General features: G+C 40.2%; 1 protein-coding gene across 1 annotated transcript in view; it reads left to right on the top strand.

The window, feature by feature from the left end:
* Positions 1-224: 224 nt before the first annotated feature.
* Positions 225-17,495, top strand: part of LOC124554170 — a 162,772-nt gene continuing 145,501 nt past the window's right edge. Inside the window, exon 1 of the mRNA XM_047128241.1 lies at positions 225-428. The gene's annotated coding sequence lies outside the window, so the exon portion shown is untranslated. The remainder of the gene's footprint in view (positions 429-17,495) is intronic.

The raw sequence follows: 17,495 nt of genomic DNA, 5'->3' as shown, positions 1-17,495 counted from the left end.
TATTGTTTAGTTATGTCGTCCTTCACTCATTCCTCAAGGTTTGAATCTCCACAAGTTGACAGCACCAGTTCATTAATCACAAAGTTTTATTTGGTGATTTCCCTCGCCCCCCCCCCCTCCCCCCCCCCCCCCCCCACCCAAAAAAAAAAAAAAAATCGTCAGAGCACTTATCCAACCACTCTCTCATTAATATGTTTAATTTTCTTATTGTAGACAATGTGAAGGAAACTGCACACGGGCACGCCTTGTATCTGTCTGATCACACTTACGCTCGGCCTTGTCCTTCCAAATTGAAGACAAATTATGAAGATGTTGCAGATTCTAGCCCAAGTTGGACAGCAGAAAGACACCAGCTTGTAGCTAAAGGACCTAACGAGAAAGTCTCTCACTGTGGAAGTCCTGCGGTGCCAAGTTGTTTTGCAGAATTTGTAAGTATCATTTCATTTCATGTGTGTAATATGTCACAGTTATTCTGTGACATTTGTGAATGCACTGTATTGCTGCATCGTGTATTGTTACACCTGATAATTGTATTTACTTGCTTAAAGATGTCTTTTTCTTGTACATCTGTGTGTGAAGTAGTGATTTGAGAGGTTACAACAGGTCATAATCCACAAATAGATACTCACTGTGAGAGGGTTCTGGGTGGCAAAAACTAATTTGTATGTATTAGTTCAGTTTTAATCTTGAAGTATTAATTACAAATTATTCTTCCTTACTCTTGAATTAACTTTCATTTGGATTACGCAACCACGACAGGTATACTCCCCGAGCAGAGGTATCATTACACTAAAACAAGCTAACATATTTTTCGCAAGAGTTTATATATTTACATTCTTGAGTGTATTCTCAATTGACGGCTCTTCATATCACATATTCTGACACTCCCCTTAACCAGACTGTGCAGTGGTGGAAGTTCTGTGATGTGCAAGTGCTTACTGTGATGGGAAGCATCTGCTGGCTTACTCAAACTTCTCCAAACCTTGTATCCGAAGCAAATAATGCAAAGCAAATCAAATATTTGCCCTACCATATAATATCGTATGTATAAAAATATGCACTTGCACATTAATTGAAAGCTATATTTTTCAAAATAACATTAATTAACAAGTTGTTTACTCATTTATAAATGAGGATATAGAATTTCGAAGTTTTCTGACTTTTAAAGGGAAAATATACTATTTAATTCCACAAAAAATCTGTATGCTCACAACTATTTGTTTTAAATGCTTAGATGTTTTTATATTAATGGTTTGGAGATTTTAATAGGATATATGTTGTCCTGCATTTACATTTACACCTTTCCTCTGCCAATGCATATTCCTAGAGTAATCATTTAAAGCTGGTTCTTGAAACTTGGTTAATAGATTTTCTCGGGATGGTTTACATCTGTTTTCAAGAGGCCTCCAGTTCAGTTCCTTCAGTATCTCTGTGACACTCTCCCACAGATTAAACAAACCTGTAACCATTTGCGCTGCTCTGTATACGTTAAATATCCCCAGTTAGTACTATTTGATACAGGTCCCACACACTTGAGCAATATTCTAGAATCTGTTGCAGAAGTGATTTGTAAGCAGACTCCTTTGTAGACTGATTACCCTGCCCCAGTACTTTACCAATAAACCGAAGTCTACCACCTGCTTTACCCATGACTGAACCTGTATGTATCCCTACAGTGTGTTACAACCAGGTATTTGTAAGAGTTGGCCAATCCCATTAGTGATTCATTGATATTGTAGTCATAGGATACTGCTTTTTTTGTTTTGTGATGTGTGTGGTTTTAAATTTCTGAACATTTAGAGCAAGTCTCCAATCATTGCACCACTTTGAAATCTTATCCAGATCTGACTGAATATTTATGCAGCTTCTTTCAGATAGTACCTTCATCATCATCTCTCTCTCTCTCTCTCTCTCTCTCTCTCTCTCTCTCTCTCTCTCTCTCTCTTTGAGAGAGGGAATTCAGAGATACTAGCTAATTCAGAATAGCTAGTGCTGTGTATTTGCTGTATTATTAGTTTTTCTTTGTCACCATTATTTAATATTCACAAATCAAAACACTACTAGTATTTGGTCATGAATTATGTGAAATTTGAAATAAGTGAAATAATTTTCTGGAAGTGTTCTTCTACATGGCTTTGTAGATTCTTGGTTCTTGTCCTAAATATCACATGGGGGCTATTTGGAAAGTAAATACTGTAAAACACAGTTACGGTGCTAACAACGGTAGAATAACATTTTCACTGCACTGCCAGACTCATACATAGTAGAGTGACACGGTTGTGCTGAAGTCACTCTCCCTCACACACCAGACAGCATTGAAACTTGCTTTCCGAACAGCCCTCTTCCAACAAAGGGGCGTTGTACATATGAACATTAGCGTATCAGAGTTTTTATTTTACATTTGTATTAGGTGCTTCGTTGTGTGTCTGGTATGAATGTTGCAGTGGATTTTAAACTAATTTCCAGATTACTAGAGACTGCTGACTTTCAGTATAGTTCAGAACTGGATGACAGTGCGATATTAAATCACTTCATTTTGAGGTGTGTGGCAGAGGGTACTTTGTGCACCACTACCATTTCCCCCGTCTCTGTTTCAGTCGTGAATGGTTCGCAGGAAGGAACATTGCTGAAAAGCCTCTGTGTGAGCTGAATCCCTATAAATTTTTACAATGACAGTCTTATTGTGAGATATACATAGAAGAAAGCAATATATCGGTTGAAGAGAAACTGCACTTTACCACATGTCCCTGTTGTAATCTCATCAAAATGTTTGAAAGGAATTGAAAAATTACACACACACACAAGACTAAAAAGAAGAAAATCGTTGACAGTACTGCATGAAGACAAGTCGTTCTTAACATTTTCACCAAAAACGTCGACGAGTTTGTGACTAGTTTACTTCAAATCCTTACATGATACTGTAATAAATACAGGGTTATTACAAATGATTGAAGCGATTTCACAGCTCTAGAATAACTTTATTATTTGAGATATTTTCACAATGCTTTGCACACACATACAAAAACTCAGTTTTTTTAGGCATTCACAAATGTTCGATATGTGCCCCTTTAGTGATTCGGCAGACATCAAGCCGATAATCAAGTTCCTCCCAGGCTCGGCGCAGCATGTCCCCATCAATGAGTTCGAAAGCATCGTTGATGCGAGCTCGCAGTTCTGGCACGTTTCTCGGTAGAGGAGGTTTAAACACTGAATCTTTCACATAACCCCACAGAAAGAAATCGCATGGGGTTAAGTCCGGAGAGCGTGGAGGCCATGACACGAAGTGCTAATCACAATCTCCACCACGACCGATCCATCGGTTTTCCAATCTCCTGTTTAAGAAATGCCGAACATCGTGATGGAAGTGCGGTGGAGCACCATCCTGTTGAAAGATGAAGTCGGCGCTGTCGGTCTCCAGTTGTGGTGGAAGCCAATTTTCCAGCATGTCCAGATACACGTGTCCTGTAACGTTTTTTTTTCGCAGAAGAAAAAGGGGCCGTAAACTTTAAACCGTGAGATTGCACAAAACACGTTAACTTTTGGTGAATTGCGAATTTGCTGCACGAATGCGTGAGGATTCTCTACCGCCCAGAGACGCACATTGTGTCTGTTCACTTCACCATTAAGAAAAAATGTTGCTTCATCACTGAAAACGAGTTTCGCACTGAACGCATCCTCTTCCACGAGCTGTTGCAACCGTGCTGAAAATTCAAAGCGTTTGACTTTGTCATCGGGTGTCAGGGCTTGGAGCAATTGTAAACGGTAAGGCTTCTGCTTTAGCCTTTTCCGTAAGATTTTCCAAACCCTTGGCTGTGGTACGTTTAGCTCCCTGTTTTCTTTATTTGTAGACTTCTGCGGGCTACACATGAAACTGGGCCGCACGCGTTCAACCGTTTCTTCGCTCACTGCAGGCCGACCTGTTGATTTCCCCTTACAGAGGCATCCAGAAGCTTTAAACTGCGCATACCATCGCCAAATGGAGTTAGCAGTTGGTGGATCTTTGTTGAACTTTGTCCTGAAGTGTCGTTGCACTGTTGTGACTGACTGATGTGAGTGCGTTTCAAGCACGACATACGCTTTCTCGGCTCCTGTCGCCATTTTCTCTCACTGCGCGCTCGAACGCTCTAGCGGCAGAAACCTGAAGTGCGGCTTCAGCCGAACAAAACTTTATGAGTTTTTCTACGTATCTGTAGTGTGTCGTGACCATATGTCAATGAATGGAGCTACAGTGAATTTATGAAATCGCTTCAATCATTTGTAATAGCCCTGTATTTGTACAGACATAGGCTACATCTTTTTTAATATATATGTTACATGGTGGGCCAGACGAGTGTATACGATGGAGCACGAATGTGTGCATATAACAACACCCCGTGATACGCACACCGTGTGTGTGCCCGCCATTCGATCCTCACTGGTTCGGAGCATAGTGCCGGCTATGTCAGTGTGAGTGGAGCAGTGCAAGGGGGACGATGGTGCTCACACTTAAGCAGCGGGCATTCGTTATGGAAAGTTATGTGACAGCAAAGTAGTGGAAGTGGTGCGATCGGTTGTTCCGTGTCTAAGTGCCAGCAGAGAGTGCCTTGCAATGCTTAGTCTGAAAACGACATCAGACGTGATCTGTTCTGAAGAAGTCAAAAAGCATTCCACAGCATGCCCGAACTCCAGAAAATGTGGCTGCAGTTCACAAGAAAATACTACCAAATCGACCCGATGCCCGTCTCGAGAGACTCGCATATCGTGTCGATCGTGCGGACAAATGCTCCACCTGCACCTGCACCTGCACGTGCATCCCTCTTTTTGAGTGTGTGTTGTTCGTGCATTACAATCAGTAGATGCTCCTCAGTGCCGCCAGCTTTGTGAGTGGCTGCTCACTGAGATAAGAGTAGTTACGTCAACTTACAGAATCGCAGGTTCTGGGCAGTGGAGAATGCTAACAAATTTCACAAAACACTATTACAATCAGGATGTTGGGGTGTGGTGTTCAGTGCCTGCGTGCTGCATTATCGGTCCCATCTCCTTTCGTCAGGTGCCGACTTCGGTGCATTACGTTGTCAACATTTTGAAACTATTTGTCGCACCGTTAACAGAGGAGTAAAAGACCTGCAGTTACAGCCAATAGGATGGAGCAACTGCCCGTGCACCCGGTCGAACTTCAGAGCACATTTACACGGCCTTCACATCTGGCAGTGTTGTTACTAGAGGTCATTCTGGTCGTGGCCCTAGCTGGCTGGCCACCCAATCTGCCAGTGTGTGGTTACTTGGTGTAGAGAGCTCCCAGGTCCGAGGTGTATTGCAACAACCCTCATAGTCTTCCAGAACTGCAGCAACTCCAGTGGTGCAGCTTCGATCTGCCTTCAGCCTCTTGCTGACCGGGGCTCCGAAGTGCCAAGAGATGAATGGTGTGCACTTTCTGCTATAGTCTCATTAGTGCTGTGTTTCTTTGCAGCCTGGAACTCTGCTCTCTGGGCCACTTTCATCTGCCCCACCGTGTATATAAATATATATTTAAAATCTCTACTGTTGTATAAAGAAAGGACAGTGTTAAATATTGTTACCAAAAATCTCAGGAAGTTATTGACTTATTTACTTTCAATTTTTACACAGTACTCAGATATACACATGGATGGACATAGGTTACATATTTTTTAATATATATGATGCAGAAGTATTTATGTACAATCATGCACGGGAAACATTTTTACCAAAACTCTAGAAAAGTTCCTGAACAATTTACTTCGAATTCTTACACAATACTCAATCAACATTTGATCTACATAAGCTATAAATTTTTACACACACCCTCAATCTTCCTACCACACCCAATAATCAGCTGCCAATGTGCATCCCCTTCGTCATACAGTACCACCCTGGACTGGAACAACTGAACCACATCTTTCATCAGGGCTTTATTTATCACCACGACCTTCAATGGACATCATATGTGAGATCCTTCCTGCCCCTCCCGAAGTGGTTTTCTGTCGGGCATCCAAACTTGACAACAACCTAGTCCGTCCCTGTGCCAATCCTAATCCCCTGTTACAGGGATCATATTCCTGCATAAGGTCCTGGCGCGAGACCTGACCGATCCACTCACCACACATTTCCTGTTCGTCCTGTCACCGGCCAGTCGTACTCCGTTAAAAGCTGGGCCACCTCTGAAGGCAGTCGTGTCACACAACAGCTCTGCTACAATCATTGCGCAGCTTTTTATATTGGTACAATTACCAACCATCTGTCCACCAGGATGAATGGCCACTGCCAAACTGGGTCCAAGAGCAAATTTGACTACTCTGTGTCACAACATGCAGCTGAACACAACATGCAGCTGAACACAACATGCAGCTGAACACAACATGCAGCTGAACACAACATGCTTAATTTTTATGGCTGCTTCACAACCCGGCCCATCTGTGTCCTCCCCTCCCCCTCCAGCTTGTCTGAACTGCGCAGATGGGAGTTATCTTTACAACAGTGTCTCTGTTCCCAAAATATCTCGGTCTCAACCAGTTGTGAGGTACAGTCCCCTCACCCTGCACCCAACAATATCACCTTCTCTCATTTCACATCGTCTCACCCGCTTTGTGTGCAGCTCTCTGCCAATGCACCCGCCGATCTTGTCCCCCTATCTGCTCCTCTCCTTTTTCATTTCCCATTCCCTCCCCGTCCCTCCTCCACAGCTTTCCAACACCACCTAGTCCCTGCTCACTCTGCCAGGCTGTGCAGACTTTTGTCCCTTGACGTTTTATGTTGAGTAGCAGTCTGTGTTTTCCATAATATTGTCGATATTCCAACCTGAACATTGCATTGTTTAAATTCTAGCGACAATGTTACCACACAGAGAGAGCAAGTATACGCCACGGTAATTACCACAGATGTGTACTTTTGAGGATGGCGATAATTGTGGAGCTTGTCAGCAGGTACCTAACACCTTTCCACTTTTGTGTTTCTTACATTAGGAGAAATGGAGAGGAAAGTCTGGTTTTTTTGGGCAATTCGAAAGATCACCAGTGGGATGTTGCTAGGTCCGGGTGCCTTTCTCGGTTTTACAGGATCAGCTACATAGCTTTTGAACTCCGTATTTGATATTGCTTGTTTCTCCAGATGTTGCTGAAAAGGAACATGCAATTATTTTGCTTTTCATACAATGCATAGAACTGTCTGCATCACTGAATGGTGGATGTTTTCGTGATCACTGACTGTCACATGTATTGTAAAGTGTAGTGTGTACAGTAACACGCACTGTCAAATGTCGCCCTTACATATCACACAGATTGGAAAGAAATACACTTTTACAAAGCACGAGTTACAATTGAATAACTTACTGCATCAAGATAAAATTATTTATGTGCAGTGCATAAACCTTCATTCTAAATTAGACATTTTGTTGTCTTCTGACCTGTGACTGCTTAGATGGTGAGAACAGTATGGAGTGTGACTAACATACGAGGGGCATGTAGTCAAAGCTTACTCCAACATTCTTACGGGACTGGTGTTTAGAGTTTACCAAACATTCTTCCCCTGCCAGGAACGGAATCAGCTATTTCCAAGAGGGACACTACTGAACAAGCGTGTGTTAGCAACCTCAGCTGGAGAGCAATCAGGGTTGTGATGCCTCCTCTTATTACAGTAGCACGAGGGGCATTTGAAAAGTCCGTGCAAAAATTAACACTACTTACGTGTTCAGGGTAAACCTTTTTTATTTTTCGACACAGTCTCCTTTTAGACTTATACACTTTGTCCAATGCTGTTCTAATTTGTAGATCCCTTCCTAATAATAGGAATTGTCAAAGTGTATAAAATAGCTATTAGTTGCTGCGATCACCTCCTCGTTTGAATAAAATCTTTGTCCCACCAGCCATTTCTTCAAATTGAGGAACAAATACTAGTCCGAGGGAGCAAAGTCTGGAGAATAGGGGGGGATGTGAAACGAGTTGGAATCCTACTTCCATTAATTTTGCGACTACAACTGCTGAGGTGTGTGCTGGTGCATTGTCGCGATAGAAAAGAACTTTTTTGCGGTCCAATCGCCGGCGTTTTTCTTGCAGCTTGGTTTTCAAGTGGTCCAAGAACAATGAATAATATGCACCTGTAATGGTTTATCTCTTTTAGAGATAGTCGATGAGGACTATCCCTTGCAAATCCCAAAAGACAGTCGCCATAATCTTTCCGGCTGAAGGAATGGTCTTCGTCTTTTTTGGCGCAGACTCTCCTCCCTTGGAAACTCATTGTTTAGATTGTTGTTTGGTATCAGGAGTATAGAAATGTATCCATGTTTCATCCACAGTGACAAAATGATGCTTCAAGTCCTGCGGATTCTTCCTGAACAGCTGCAAACCATCCTTGCAACATTTCACATGATTCCATATTTGGTCAAGCGTGAGCAGTCATGGAACCCATCTTGCGGATTGCTTTCTCGTGTCCAAATGTTTATGCAAAATATTATGTACCCCTTCACATGAGATGCCCACAGTACTAGCAATCTCATGCAGCATAACTCTTCTGTAATCCATCACCATATCATGGATTTTATCAATGATTTTTGGAGTCGTAACCTCCACAGGGCGTCCAGAACGTTCAGCATCACTTGTGCCCATATGGCAACTCCGAAAATTTTGATACCACTTATGAACTGTTGTAATCAAAGGTGCAAAGTCACCGTAATGTTTATCAAGCTTTTCTTTCGTATCCTGAGGCGTTTTGCCTTTCATAAAGTAATTTTTAATCACCACATGAAATTCTTTTTTGTCCATTTTTTGACAATCACTCAACTTCCTTGATTCACACAAATGCCAAACACAAAGAAATAGACCAATAAGGCTGAAACTTGGTGTGTATCTCTCGGACTTTGCACGGACTTTTCAAACACCCCTCGTAGGTTATGCCTGAGTGATAGTTCTGCTGGTTTCTGGTGTTTGCCACCTTACTGGAATTTGTTGTAATGACAAGATTTTAAATGACAAACACAGTGCAGTAGTTAGTGCAACACCTTTCCACATTCATTGACACCTTTAGTGTTCGATGATCAACCCGTAGGCAGTAATTTATCCATTATATTCATCACAGTCAGCATTACCATTACACTACACAGGGTTGGACAGGGGTAACATACCTTCAGTACATTTCTCTCTCTTCAGTTCTGACACCTAAAATAAAATTTGGTTCATTCATGTAGTCTTTTAACTTAAAATCTGTTCTTCAGTGACTGTACAATATTAAGGGAATAAAGGTTCAGTTTTTTGTACTGCTGCTAACAACTTGGAGATGGACATACTTATCAGTCCTTTTTGTGGTACTGGTACAGGGTGTTTCAAAAATGACCGGTATATTTGAAACGGCAATAGAAACTAAACGAGCAGCGATAGAAATACACCGTTTGTTGCAATATGCTTGGGACAACAGTACATTTTCAGGCGGACAAACTTTCAAAATTACAGTAGTTACAATTTTCAACAACAGATGGCGCTGCAAGTGATGTGAAACATATAGAAAACAATGCAGTCTGTGGGTGCACCATTCTGTACGTCGTCTTTCTGCTGTAAGCGTGTGCTGTTCACAACGTGCAAGTGTGCTGTAGACAACATGGTTTATTCCTTAGAACAGAGGATTTTTCTGGTGTTGGAATTCCACCGCCTAGAACACAGTGTTGTTGCAACAAGATGAAGTTTTCAACGGAGGTTTAATGTAACCAAAGGACCGAAAAGCGATACAATAAAGGATCTGCTTGAAAAATTTCAACGGACTGGGAATGTGACGGATGAACGTGCTGGAAAGGTAGGGCGACCACGTACGGCAACCACAGAGGGCAACGCGCAGCTAGTGCAGCAGGCGATCCAACAGCGGCCTCGGGTTTCCGTTCGCCGTGTTGCAGCTGCGGTCCAAATGACGCCAACGTCCACGTATCGTCTCATGTGCCAGAGTTTACACCTCTATCCATACAAAATTCAAACGCGGCAACCCCTCAGCGCCGCTACCATTGCTGCACGAGAGACATTCGCTAACGATATAGTGCACAGGATTGATGACAGCGATATGCATGTGGGCAGCATTTGGTTTACTGACGAAGCTTATTTTTACCTGGACGGCTTCGACAATAAACAGAACTGGCGCATATGAGGAACCGAAAAGCCCCATGTTGCAGTCCCATCGTCCCTGCATCCTCAAAAAGTACTGGTCTGGGCCGCCATTTCTTCCAAAGGAATCATTGGCCCATTTTTCAGATCTGAAACGATTACTGCATCACGCTATCTGGACATTCTTCGTGAATTTGTGGCGTTACAAACTGCATTAGACGACACTGCGAACACCTCGTGGTTTATGCAAGATGGTGCCCGGCCACATCGCACGGCCGACGTCTTTAATTTCCTGAATGAATATTTCGATGATCGTGTGATTGCTTTGGGCTATCCGAAACATACAGGAGGCGGCGTGGATTGGCCTCCCTATTCGCCAGACATGAACCCCTGTGACTTCTTTCTGTGGGGACACTTGAAAGACCAAGTGTACCGCCAGAATCCAGAAACAATTGAACAGCTGAAGCAGTACATCTCATCTGCATGTGAAGCCATTCCGCCAGACACGTTGTCAAAGGTTTCGGGTAATTTCATTCAGAGACTACGCCATATTATTGCTACGCATGGTGGATATGTGGAAAATATCGTACTATAGAGTTTCCCAGACCGCAGCGCCATCTGTTGTTGAAAATTGTAACTACTGTAATTTCGAAAGTTTGTCTGCCTGAAAATGTACTGTTGTCCCAAGCATATTGCAACAAACGGTGTATTTCTATCGCTGCTCGTTTAGTTTTTATTGCCGTTTCAAATATACCGGTCATTTTTGAAACACCCTGTAAATGACATTGGTGGAGTAAAAATCCGAATTAATATTCATTGTGTTCCATTCATATATGGCTGACAAGAACTGTCTTTGAGCAGGTCCCGGAGTTTCCACAGTAATGTGAAATCCAGTTAACTTTCTCAATCTTACAAAGATAAATTGTGAAAAATGTGACACCAGTGGAAACTGCATAATTTTTCTAAAAGTTTACATGCATGTGATTTGCTGGTTAATTTCACAGACTCTGATTTGAATGATATCAACATTTAGATATGAACTGTGGAAACATTGGAAGATATGGGAAAGAACTCTGGTGAGTTTAGTGTTCCATTTTGTTGGATGTGGGACGTGATTTATTTAATATTGTTTTTTCATTATGTTTTAGTTGCTCAACAGCGGCCTTGTCTAAGGCTGTGACCAATTTTGTCTCCTCGTTGTGTGGTTATTGCTGTAAGGAAATTCAGTACTGCTACTCTTAAATTCCCTTTCATAACATATGAAGACCTTTCATATTTATAATCCATATATATTGTACACAAATGTGTACAAAATCAAATGGATAACATCAAACTTCTGTCAAATCATAATGTCCAACATGAAACCTCTACATTCACATCTATACAAGGATGACTGAATAATCTCAAGCAAATTTCAGTTTTCAGATCAACAATTTAACTGTTTTCAAAAATAAGTGTTTTCCAAGGACTTTATAGTTATCCAGATTAGGCTGATAGTGCTAGGAACTGATGTATTAACCTCTGTACAGGTACTTCCTTTCTGTGTTACTGCGATCACCATCCGATCTCGAAGACATATATTGTCCCTTGACATGGTTCTCTACACATGCAAATAATTAACAGATCCACACAGTATTTGTACTCTCCTGTACAATAAATTATTTTATGCCTGTCATTCACATCATTCTTCAATAATAATGGATAGGGATACTAGATTAGAGAAGATAAACTTCTTTGCCAAACTCGCTAATAATAGCTTTATTATTGATAACTGTTTATTACAACTACTTAGTATATAGTTACACATATAAATGCCTTCCAGACCTGAAGATGATAACACTAATTACCAAAACTGGTTATCGAAAATAAAGGTTATTATTAGCGATCTTGGCGAAGAAGCTTATCTTCTCTCACCTCTTATCGCAGATCACCCCTTGCAGCTAAAAATGAGTCAACTGTAGGAAAGGATCACGTATCACTCCTCTGGAGTGGTTTGTAATACCACACAATTCCAGGAATTATGCTTGAGAGAAATGATATTTGATTTACATAATGCCAGTATTTGTACAGTGTCTGTATATTACATTCCAATGTCCTTCGGACACGCATGCATGTCTTAAGAAACAGACACTGTTTTGACGATTACAGCTGTTGTAAATATTACAAAATGGATGCGCAAATACCACTGATGTATACAGTTTTTGACACTGTATCGATACATACATTTTGTAATCATTCGTGTGTGTGTCTCGACTGACTAAAATGATAATAATAAAATTGGTCTCTCCCTGTGGAAGAATCACAAAGTGCAAGTGTAGGGGTATGGACAACATGACATCTGGAAGTTTGGGGCAGTTCGGGAGGCACACATGGATAGATAAAGGAGTTAAGGTGACCATTTGCGATAAAGGGAAAATCTGGATTTGAGTTCGGCACAAATTTGTGTGTGTCAATAAAATGTACAACTGATGTCAATACATATCTGCAATTTGCGAATCCATTTCGTAAGAACTACAGTTGTGTTAGCAAGTTCACAAGCCACCCTTATGCACATTTACATCTACAGCTTGGTGAGTGTGACCAGTGTCGACTAAGAGCCACTTTTTTGACTCGCAAGTGAGATGAACATTTGGATTAGGGCCATATGAAGGAGTGTAAGATGAAAAATTTGTGCAGTGAATTGGATTCAAATGATTTGACCATTAAGCAGGTTCCAGTGGATGTAGCTTGCAGTAGCTATGCAGATACATAAATTCTTGCACAAGGTACACTAGCATGGAAAACGTTAATCAGTAATTGGTGCACATATAATTATTATTTCACGTACTTGGGAGATCGTCTTCCAAATGTTATCTACAAAACGCTGTGGATCAATTAATGAAATAATTCATGTTGAATTTGTTGCTTCTATTTCAGTAACAATTATTAACATTTTTCCTTAAAGGAAATTGCAGGAATCTCTATGCGCAGGATTAATTTGGTTTGAGTTTCGCTATTATAGCAAGACTATTTCAGTTTGATCTGTGAAAAATGCAAAAATAATAGTTGTTACTTTGGAATCTGTATGAATAGGATTAATAATTTAAGAACTCTGATAGTCTGAAGTTAATATTCCTGACAGACGAGCTGGGTAAGTCACTTGAAGTTGGCACCTGACTTTCAAGAAATGTACTTTTTCTCCTTTTTTCAGAGTTCTCGGTTGATACACCATAGTTATAGAGTTCTCTGTATTTAATTTGAATAGTTGTGCAGAATTTTGTGAAGCAAACACTAGTAAGTGGGAAGATTTTAATGTTTAAAATATTATTTGCCAATTTGTCAAAAAAAATGCAGTCTCTATTCTGAAGAACTCGTCAAGAGTAATTTCTTGTGAAAATATTTATAATTGAAATAATGTGGGACCCCCTTCAGTAACATGTAGCTTTTGGATTGAAAGCTGGGCATTGCTGCCCTGGTTGTGATTGGGACATGCAGGTACAAGTGGGCACATGGGATGACTGTCATTATGTATCCAATTACTGACAGCCCCAGCAATCTAACAGTAGGTGCCCTTTTTGGTCTACTTATTGTGTTGTATTATAACAGCTTTACTTCAATTTGATATTAATTGCTACAGTAAATTAAATACTGTTTGATATTAGTTGCTACAGTAAATTAAATACCGGATCTGAAGATAGCTGGCTTTCACAAACTCCTGTTACTTCGGTTTTTGATACATACTGGGATTTTCCAACACATTTAGCAAGACATACACTAAGATGCAGGAGGAGGGGGGGTGGGGGGGGGGGGTGAGAGAGAGAGAGAGAGAGAGAGAGAGAGAGAGAGAGAGAGAGAGAGAGAGAGAGAGAGAGAGTTACCTATCAGATGAACTACGTGCAAATTTTCTTAGCTTTAGGAAATGTTCACTGCATAATGAACACCAGAAATTAATTTATCGCAGAATTTTTCGAGGACTTAGCTTCAAAGTTTGGTGGTCCTTATTTTTGTTTATATCACATCCCTCAGGAACAGACTTTTGCATTTGTTGATGTACTCTTTCAAATAATAGAAGTCATGACTTTGATAGATGCTACAGAGCACAAAACCAGACTAACAAGGAAGAAATAAGCTTGCACTTGGGTCTCATGTACAGAAAGAGTATGTGACTTAGAAAAATGAAGGAACCAGAAAATACGCATTATATTTGCTAAAGTAAGTTCCGTAGAGCTGGCAATGACATAAGTGACGTATCAATCTTCATTAGCATTGGTGAAATAAGATAAATTCTTTCTGATGGGGAAGGTACTGTTATGCTTGGTCTCCAAATATTTGCTTGCTATATTGGTAGTAAGGGTATTGAAATGAAAGCAAGAAAACTGCTATATGAAGGCAGCCAGTTAAGAGACGAAACAAATGCTCTCAGAATATATCTCAGCTACTGTACTTTGTTTTCTAGCTTTGGATAGATCAACTAATGTACATGACGTTGCCCAGTTTACTATTTATACCTGGAATTGGCGTTAATTTTAATGTCTTCGAACATCTTGCCAGTCTGGAGACACTGCATGCTAAAACAAGACGATCGGAAATATTTGAAAAAGTAAACTACAAAAATTTAGTAGTAGATTATACTAAAAGTCATCAGTGTGTGTACTGATGAAGAGCCATCAGTGATGGATAAAACCAACAGCACTGCAACATTGCTAAATGCTGTACCAAAATATTACTGTACTATACGCAAAGAGTCGCAGTGTGGACAAACCTTAAAGGCTGAAATATACAGCGTGCTACGCCACCGTTTCTGAAATGTGGGACTAAACCTAGAGCTATGGCATTCACAGCATGAGAATTCTGAGGTTATTGTACATTGTTGGATTTGGAGTAAGGTGAACTTGGCCTTCATTGTGAGATGCAGTATTTCTTAAAAAAAAACACCTATGACAGTTAGCAATTTTGTTTGGCATTTTTAGTTGTATTTAGTTGCCATCTCAAAGCCTAAATGTAAAACTTGAAGGCAAAGGTTTAAAATTATATTAAAACTAATCATCTCTTGGTTATAAAATGAGGATTCGAATTAATTTTCATACCTGAAAAAACAGAGTGAATGTCCTGCGGATAACAGTAATGTGACCAAATATTCTGAAAAACTTAAATATTGCAAGGGTTATTTGAAGTTTTAGACCCATTTTTAGGTATTGAACAAAATATAATGCAGATTCCCAGGAACACAGAAATAGAGCTGATACATTTAAAAATAATTTCATTCTTAAAAATATCAGAATGGTCCTGTCATAATTAATTTCTTACATTAATTATGCAGTGAACATTTCCTAAAGCCAAGAACATTTGTACATAGTTATATAAGCTTATGTCTCTTTGAGACGACATGCAGATCACTACCTTTTCAACCATAAGCATGAGAATTCTGAGGTTATTGTACATTGTTGGATTTGGAGTAAGGTGAACTTGGCCTTCATTGTGAGATGCAGTATTTCTTAAAAAAAAACACCTATGGCAGTTAGCAATTTTGTTTGGCATTTTTAGTTGTATTTAGTTGCCATCTCAAAGCCTAAATGTAAAACTTGAAGGCAAAGGTTTAAAATTATATTAAAACTAATCATCTCTTGGTTATAAAATGAGGATTCGAATTAATTTTCATACCTGAAAAAACAGAGTGAATGTCCTGCGGATAACAGTAATGTGACCAAATATTCTGAAAAACTTAAATATTGCAAGGGTTATTTGAAGTTTTAGACCCATTTTTAGGTATTGAACAAAATATAATGCAGATTCCCAGGAACACAGAAATAGAGCTGATACATTTAAAAATAATTTCATTCTTAAAAATATCAGAATGGTCCTGTCATAATTAATTTCTTACATTAATTATGCAGTGAACATTTCCTAAAGCCAAGAACATTTGTACATAGTTATATAAGCTTATGTCTCTTTGAGACGACATGCAGATCACTACCTTTTCAACCATAACATTTATTAAAGGCAAACGTCATGGATAAAAGTCTCAAATTAATGGTATGTAAGGTTCTTGTGCTGTAACAGATGTTGTTTATAATTATAAATAAATACAATTAAAGTTAAACTTGCAAACTGCTGTAGAAACAACACCACTGGTCAGAATGAAGTCAAACTGCAACATAATATTATCGGAGAAGGGGGAGAATGTATGGCAGAAGAAAAATAAATAGTTACAAAATGTAGCAATAGATGGCGCTGTAAGCATCATAATTTAATAGTGGTCAACTACAAATGACAAATGAATCATATGACAAAGCCTAAGGTGTACGTTTGACGTTAAACAAACTGTACTACTCAGTGTGGATGGATGTACAGGTGCGATACTGTTAGTTACGCAAGCCCACCCACCACAGCAAGGTCATATCACATCGGATGGGAAAAATCGGTTTTTAATTGTCCTAAGGCCATAAACTAAAAAGCATCAATAAAAATCTAATTGGATTATTAATTTCTGTGTGACTGGCCCAAAACATGTTCAATACACTGTCCACCATTTTCTGCAACAAGTTGAAACCGAGAAACCTGTTCCACAACTGATCAAAGTGTTTACGGATCACGTTCAGAGTGTGTTGCACAATGCGTGCCTTCAATGCAGCTAAGTTTGCAGTCACAACACTGAACACATCTTTCAGATAGCCCCACAGAAGTCACACGGATTAAGATCGGGTGATTGGAACGGCCAGGCTGTAGGGAAATGGCGGCTGATAATTCTAGCTACTGCTTAACTGCATTTGCAATCTGTTGAGGTGTGTCATCTTGCATAAAATGATCCCACCCTCACATACGCGCTGTTGGAGAGATGGAATGACGTGGTTGCACAAAAGACACTCATAGCGCTTACCAGTGATGGTACAGGTAACAGGAGCTTCAAAAAAATTTGGCCCTCTGAAAAATGATATCGTAAACCCGCAGCACACAGTGACCTTTTCAGGATGAAGTAGCTCCGGTTGATTGTGTGTGAGGATTTTCTGTTCCCCATATATGACAATTCTGTCCATCAACATATCCTGTCAGATGGAAGTGGGCTTTGTCTGTCTACAAAATCTTCCATGGCCAATCATTGTCCACTTCCATGCAAGCAAAAAATTCTAAAGCAAAGGTCTCTTTTGCTGGCAGGTCAACAGGCAGCAACTCGTGCACACGGGTAATTTTGAGTGGATAGCAAAGAAGCATGTTTCATAGGATTTTATGCACTGTGCTCATGGGTATGTCCAATGTTTGGGTAATTCTCTGTGCACTACACGTTTCCACACCACTATTAGTCTCCTCCTGCATTTCTGACGTCGAATCAATTCGTTTCCTCGCTCTACCAGGTTGCATGCCAAAAGAATCCATCTTTTCGATTTTCTGAATCATTTTCTACAGATCCACGGCAGTCATAGGACCGATGCCTTTTTTCGAACCTTC

The sequence above is a fragment of the Schistocerca americana genome, chromosome 11, assembly GCF_021461395.2.
Source record: "Schistocerca americana isolate TAMUIC-IGC-003095 chromosome 11, iqSchAmer2.1, whole genome shotgun sequence".
NCBI lineage: Eukaryota > Metazoa > Arthropoda > Insecta > Orthoptera > Acrididae > Schistocerca > Schistocerca americana.
The sequence above is the reverse complement of the archived record's forward strand: the minus strand, read 5'-3'. Positions and strand labels throughout refer to the sequence as shown.